The following is a 6,554-nucleotide window of genomic DNA, read 5'->3' on the forward strand; positions in this document are numbered from 1 at the left end:
AAGCTATTCTAAACCAAAAAGCATGGTTTAGAAAAATGTAGAGCTCAATAAATAAACAAACAATTTTTAATTGCATAACTCCTGAAAACTTTTAACAAAAATATGAGATTCATAATATTAAAGCCCACGAAACACTGGCCTGATTTACTTTCATTGTAAGAGGCTAATTGTAACAGATTTACACTTTTTCTAAATTGAACGACGACTTGAAAATGTTGGTGGTAATCAACATTATGCCACAAGCTCGTTTGAAACTGCTTAATTTGCATTGAACCTGGAATATTATGATAAAATACTACAATTTGCAGAGCATTTTTGCTATGCATTAGAGACTTGTTTAGATGTGCTTCAGTATTAAAACTTTATCATGTAACTGCGAGATAAGACAACGGAGAAACACATCTTCCTTGAGACTACAGAAACAGGCATGCTACACATTGCACTGCTAATGGGCAGAAAACTGCAGTGAACTAAGTCCATAAACAATCCTGCGCGAGCAGCAAGGAGTACAGCGACCTTTGAGTTTGGAGTTGAGGCCCTATTAAAACAGAGCCCAGCTTACTGCCAGGACGCACATCCCCTAACCATGGAAAAGCAATCTCGCAGCAACTGCTAGGCAATCAGCGGTGCACCGCGCGGGGTTGAGACCGCGATGACCTGCTGATTCCACAACAGCAGAGGTGAACCAGCCTCAACACACTGATGAGCGCTGCACAAACATCAAACAGGCATAGAGGACCTCCCTACGACCTGCTTCGCCAGCCCCGTCTGACGCCCGTGCCTTTTATTTGGGCTGATAGTGGAGGACGGATTGGCAAATATCGATCATGGCAGTGTTCGTAAAACTCTCCCTTCAGATTTGAGAGGTGATTATAGTTGGACCCAGCTGATGCCACTGTGTGACTGTCTGGTTGAGTGTGTGTATGGTGGGTGATTGTGATCACACTAAGAATCCAAACATAGCAAAATCTCATCGTTTGTGAACTGCTCTTACCCTTTAAATCAGTGTTCCCCAATGTTTTTTGTCTTACATACCCCCCGCAGCCACACCAGTAGGGCTCAAGCACCCCTTCATTGACACAAAACACTAATGTGTTCCTTTTAAAGGGATAGTTCACTTGGAAATGAAAATTATGCCATGTTAGTCTTACTGTCATGTCATTACAAACCTGCATGAGTTTCTTTCTTCCATAGAACACAATTTAATATAATATTGTGGGGTTTTTTTGCCCAGACAACGTGAATTCAATCAGTTTGTTGTCTAAACAGAACTTTATCATGCACTGGTGTGGATGCTACATAGTTATTGTTATTGGTGTAATTTGGCATTAAAGGTCCACTGAAGTGCTTTGAAACACGCACTGTTATTCTATGTGTAGACATCATTTTAACTGAAACAGGAAGACAGGGCGGGACATATCAGGTAGTCACGCTTCTTTTTAAATCAGCAATACTGTTCGTTTATATCACTGGACTAGAGCCATTGAGCTGCATTTGACAGGGTATGACAGCCACAATCTCATCTATATTGCTATAAAATATACAATTCAGTCTAGAATTCAATTCGGGGGCGGGACACTTTGGATTCTAGAGAGCATTTGATTGGACAGAAAGTTTGATGAGAAGCTGAACTGCAGGGTGATGTCATCAAAATCGTTGATCCATATTGGCCGAAGTGAGAGATGGTTTTATCCTGTAAATGCAAATTTTGTCATTGTTTTGGAGTACACTAGCTTATAGATAACCTTAAGGCTAACATATTCATACTAAGAGCCAAAAAACTTACATTTTGATTTCATGGGGACTTTAAATGATGACAAAATGTTCCATTTTTGGGGTGAAATATACACATGCATGATGGAATTTGATTATCATAAAAGCTTAAGTATGAAAGATCACGCACAAGTGAAATACACGGCCACTTTAACATGTTTTTTAAAGACTTTTCAGTAGAAAAACATAAGCTACGCTCAAAACTTTGGAGTCTACATTTTCATTCCTTCCACGAACCACCAAATCATACAGGATTCTCGGATACATTATACAGCAAATTATACTGTTACAGCTGAAGGCATGTTATACAAGAACACTGGATTCGGACAGGTCTTGATGTCTTCCTACCTCCGTATGCTGCATTTTTCAGCTCTCGGAGAGCCGAAGTTGAACGTACCCATTTGAACCTTCACAAATTATTCCTTAGGGTGCACATTCCTCTGGATGAGTCTCAATGAGGGGCGTCCTGAGTAAAAACAAAGATAGGATGGTGAGAAAAACACTGACATTACAAGGCCACAATTTGCAATAAAGCATTGCCTAAATTCCAACAGATATTGGTGTAACAGATAACACCGCCTTCATTTCCAGCACGACTCTTTGTCGGAATTGAGACTCCAGTAATGAACAGTGCCAGTGGACTCCAGACGGGCACTCTCTCCCCCTTCGTGTTTGCAATAGGAAAGGAGTGTTATTAATTAAGGATACGAAGCAGATTTTGACAAGGGTTCCCGAGTGGCAAGCGGTGTGGATTCTTGGCGTTGACCTGGCCCAGCGGGGGTAGCAAGCGCCTGTTTGAGGAAGGGGGTGGAGGAGGGTTGGGTTGGCTCCATGCTGGCAGCCAGGCCTTCCGCGTCTGCGTTGGTGCTTTGAAGTGTCACCTTGAGAGAAGAGCCAGTGGCCGGGTAGTGGAGGGAGCAGGAGCAATGAAAGGAGTGGCACCGCTTGCGTTGCCAGACACGGCGCTTTTAATATTACATGGGCTCCCGTCCATCTCTCTACACATGCAGGATATTGCTTCTGCTTGATTTATTCAGAAAGTGGATCTTTCTCTGCTCCTTTTCATGCTGTGGTTCAACACCTGTGCAGGTTTTAGCCGGGCTTCTGCACTCAAGCGTGGTGTGTCAGGTTCTCTGTAACTTTCGATGAAAAGACATTAGGTGTCTGTCACAGAGTAGTTAGTCAAAGTGAGAGTGATGTTTCGATCACAGCAGGTGTTTGAACAACAATGCTTTAATGGCGAACTGAAAGGTTCGATTAAGGTGGGTGGGCAGTCACAAGTCACATCATGCCATCATCTCATGCGTTATATGCGATAATACTCATTACACAGCTTCTCATAAAAAATAAAATAAAATATGAGGACATTAAATGATGATTTTAGTTTAAATTATTTTATATTCTTATCTGGATATTACCTTAAAGCTTCCACTAAGGAATGAAGTCCTACAAAATAGTCCTACAAAAGGAATAGTCTGAGAAAATCATTTGTCCTTGCAAAAAACGAACACTGCTACAATATTAATACTAGTTACCTGAGATTATCCACTATATTAGGTCATTTTATTTATATAAAAAAGGGAGAGCAAGAGTGACACAAGGGAGGTGGAAGTAGCCCGATTTTAGTTACCAGGAGGAGCCTGGCTGTACCGCCCAGACCTAGCTATGGAAAAATTACCGCTGAAAGCCGCGACTGACCAATCAGAATCGAGTATTCCAGAAAGCCGCGAAAATGTCTGTTGAGATGTGTGAACCATCACTTTAAAAACAAACAGATTTCTATTGGTTAATGAGGCCAATTTGAACTATTTGCAAAATCAAAATATTTCGCCCCAAAGGTAAATTTCCAATAATTGAAATTATTTTCGCAGTGAAAATTTGACAAACAAGCCTAAACAAAATCACATATTGCACAATGTAATTAAAATATAAAAGGTAGGCTAGCTAGAGTTCTGTCCATAATTATATATATCTGCGAGAAAAAAAAAAAAATGGTGATTTGCGGGTGTTTGAAACAGGAGAAAGGTATTTTGAAAAGATTTTTCACAGCAGTCCCAGATCATAAATAGCAGCTTTAACTCTCCTGATTAGTTCTGACATCCACAGCCTTTTATCTCTCCCTCCATCTTGCTTTTTTTAATCAGATTAACCCAAATGGGCATCCTTTAATGGCCCCTTTTTTAGAAAAGCCGAAAGAGGATGATAATTAAAATAATTAAACCACTGGGATTGGCGCGCGCATCCCTTGTTCTCTCTCTCCCTTTCCCCTTTTGCTCTCTTTTCCTTTCTTCTCTCCTTTTTAAGTTTTGAGCCTACTTGGCTAACAGATTCAGAAGTGAGGAAAACACAAACCACCCTCGGTTAATTGAATTTACTCTCATCTCAAAGGTCCAACTATGCAAGCTTTTCCCCCCTCCCGTGAAACCGGATGTAGAGGTGTGTGTGTGTGTGTCAGCTGTCTAAATGTGATTGCAGGGGTGGGCTCAGGGATAAACGCTCATATTCATTCAATTTCTGTGCACTTTGCGTTTAGCTAAACATAAAGCAAAAAGTATCCTTTTTAACGATTATTTATTCATGGACTTTTAAGCTATTAATGAGGACAAATGAAGTCGTTTTTAGGAGTGTCAGTATGAAATATGCTTACCAAAATGATCTTGTTTAGCATTTCTGCTTCAGCATGCGTCCATGTGGAATAAACACAAACATTTAAATATAACCGGGATTTTAGGATGCTGGAAAATTAGCATGCACAGCATTAAAATAATATATGAAGATTTTTAAATCACACTGAGACACTTCAGTTCCTGGAAAGATAAGGGGAAAACACGTTGCCATGCTGCAAAAATAATAACTAATCGTGTTAATTGTAATTAGTTCTGCCTTAACTGGGCTTCTAATTACACCCAAGACCTAGATAGGCTACTACAATACTGAAAGTATTTCACACATTTTCACAGTTGGATGCAGTTATCCTTTAATTATAATCTTCAAATGTATGAAAAAATAAAGACGAGCCCTTGATACCAGGAATCTACAGCACTTTCAAGAGAAAACGGAGAAATAATGAAATAAAAATAAGACTCTTTATAGCCCAATCATGACTGCATGGCACTGCTTTAACTCCACGGCTTGCCTCCTCCTGTGTCCTGACAATTTCACTGGGTTGCATTTCAAGTTGGCAAAGAGAGAAGAGAGAAATCCCTTTGCTGTGAATACTTAAGATTTATACTTAAAATTTCATACAATCTTTGAAAACATTGAGGAGCAATTTCATATTTGCACTGACATCTAATTTCTCAAGTAGATTCTGAAATCACAAATTGGTATGGATTCCCTCTGCGTCCAATTATTCTGCATCAGTTTCCCTGACCCCTCAGAGTACTGCTAAATTAAACATAAGATTTTTTTTTTTTTTTTGACTCAGTCATGAAATAGTCCTACATATGCACACGTTTGATAAACTAATCTTACTTTCTCAGTCGTAGCAGCTCTCGTCGTGTTTCGCTCTGCCACTGAATTTCAACAAGGCGCGCAGAGAGGGAATAATTGCACCATATGTGTCATATGTTTAGGTCACTCACTATATACATACAATGTAAGCTGTTTGAACTCCATTCGGTTCACAGACTTCACCGATATATAATATTTTGACATCGAGCTTAGGTGTATGAAAATGACTTATTTTGTAGATAAATAATTCAAATAAAAAAAGCTGGCGAGATAGAAACAAAACAAATCAACCCCATTTGCTGGTCTAAAATGGCAAAGATAGATTAGTAGTGTCATCAGCTAGTTTTCCCAGGCTGACCTGCTGTAATGGACTCAAAGCACTTTAAAAACCAACCAACCAGACCAGACCAGCTAAAACCAGCAAGCTGTTGTACACTGTGTTCCCCCCTCAATTAGGACATTGACTGAATCTTACAGAAATGTACTTTTTTTCACAGGGAAGAGCAAAAACTTGAATGCAATGTATCGTTTGACCTGAAATGAACGGCCATGCTAATCTGTAGATATGCTTTGAGCCATAACGCTCAGGAGAGTCACCTGTTGATTGATGGTTGATAATCAAGAGCAACAGTGCCCTCTAGTGGTCGATCATGCGATTTTATAAACAAAAAGACTGGTAATTTTGCCTTTTTTTGCCAATAATAATAATAATAATAATAGTAATAATAATTCAGATGTCTTTGGGTGGGAGAGAGAATGTTAAAATGATTCTAAACGTATTTGGAACTTGAAGAGAAAATTCATTCAGAAATGAATAATTCACGTCATGTCAACCACAACCTATGTTTTTCATCCGTGGAACACAAAAGGAGAAATTTGGGGAGATCCTTACATTAATAAGTGACTAAACATAGACATAGACAGACAATAGTGGCTCAACTCGTATATGATGAAGTCTTCTAAATCCTATAAGAAAAATAAATAAATTTTGCTTGTTAGGTTTTATATATATAATATAAATTACTTTAATTATGCTGCATTGAGCTCAAACGAATGAAAAATAAAATAAAATAGAAAGCTTGAAACTGAAACAGAATGAAATTCATACATATTAAGTGACTTGAATGTGCACAAATAATTATCATATACCTAAAAAAACTCAAATGGTTATTGTTTGTCATGTGTTACCCATTTAAATCAGCTTCAAATAATTACGGCTGGCAGCCACAGAAGCTTGTAGGCCTCAAATTGTGTTTCATTGCCATTCCAGACATCAAAACGAAATTAATCAAGGAGGAAAATAATCAAGACAACTCCAAATCTGTAGT

General features: G+C 38.8%; 1 long non-coding RNA gene across 1 annotated transcript; it reads right to left on the reverse strand.

Moving 5' to 3' along the window:
• Positions 1-393: 393 nt before the first annotated feature.
• LOC131529163 (uncharacterized) lies at positions 394-3,420 on the reverse strand. The gene is made up of 4 exons (XR_009268015.1): positions 3,309-3,420; positions 3,192-3,232; positions 2,122-2,239; positions 394-1,693 (listed from the first exon to the last, which is right to left on the reverse strand). It is a non-coding gene; the product is annotated as an uncharacterized LOC131529163 (long non-coding RNA).
• Positions 3,421-6,554: the final 3,134 nt, after the last annotated feature.

The sequence above is a fragment of the Onychostoma macrolepis genome, chromosome 21 (assembly GCF_012432095.1).
Source record: "Onychostoma macrolepis isolate SWU-2019 chromosome 21, ASM1243209v1, whole genome shotgun sequence".
NCBI classification, from domain to species: domain Eukaryota; kingdom Metazoa; phylum Chordata; class Actinopteri; order Cypriniformes; family Cyprinidae; genus Onychostoma; species Onychostoma macrolepis.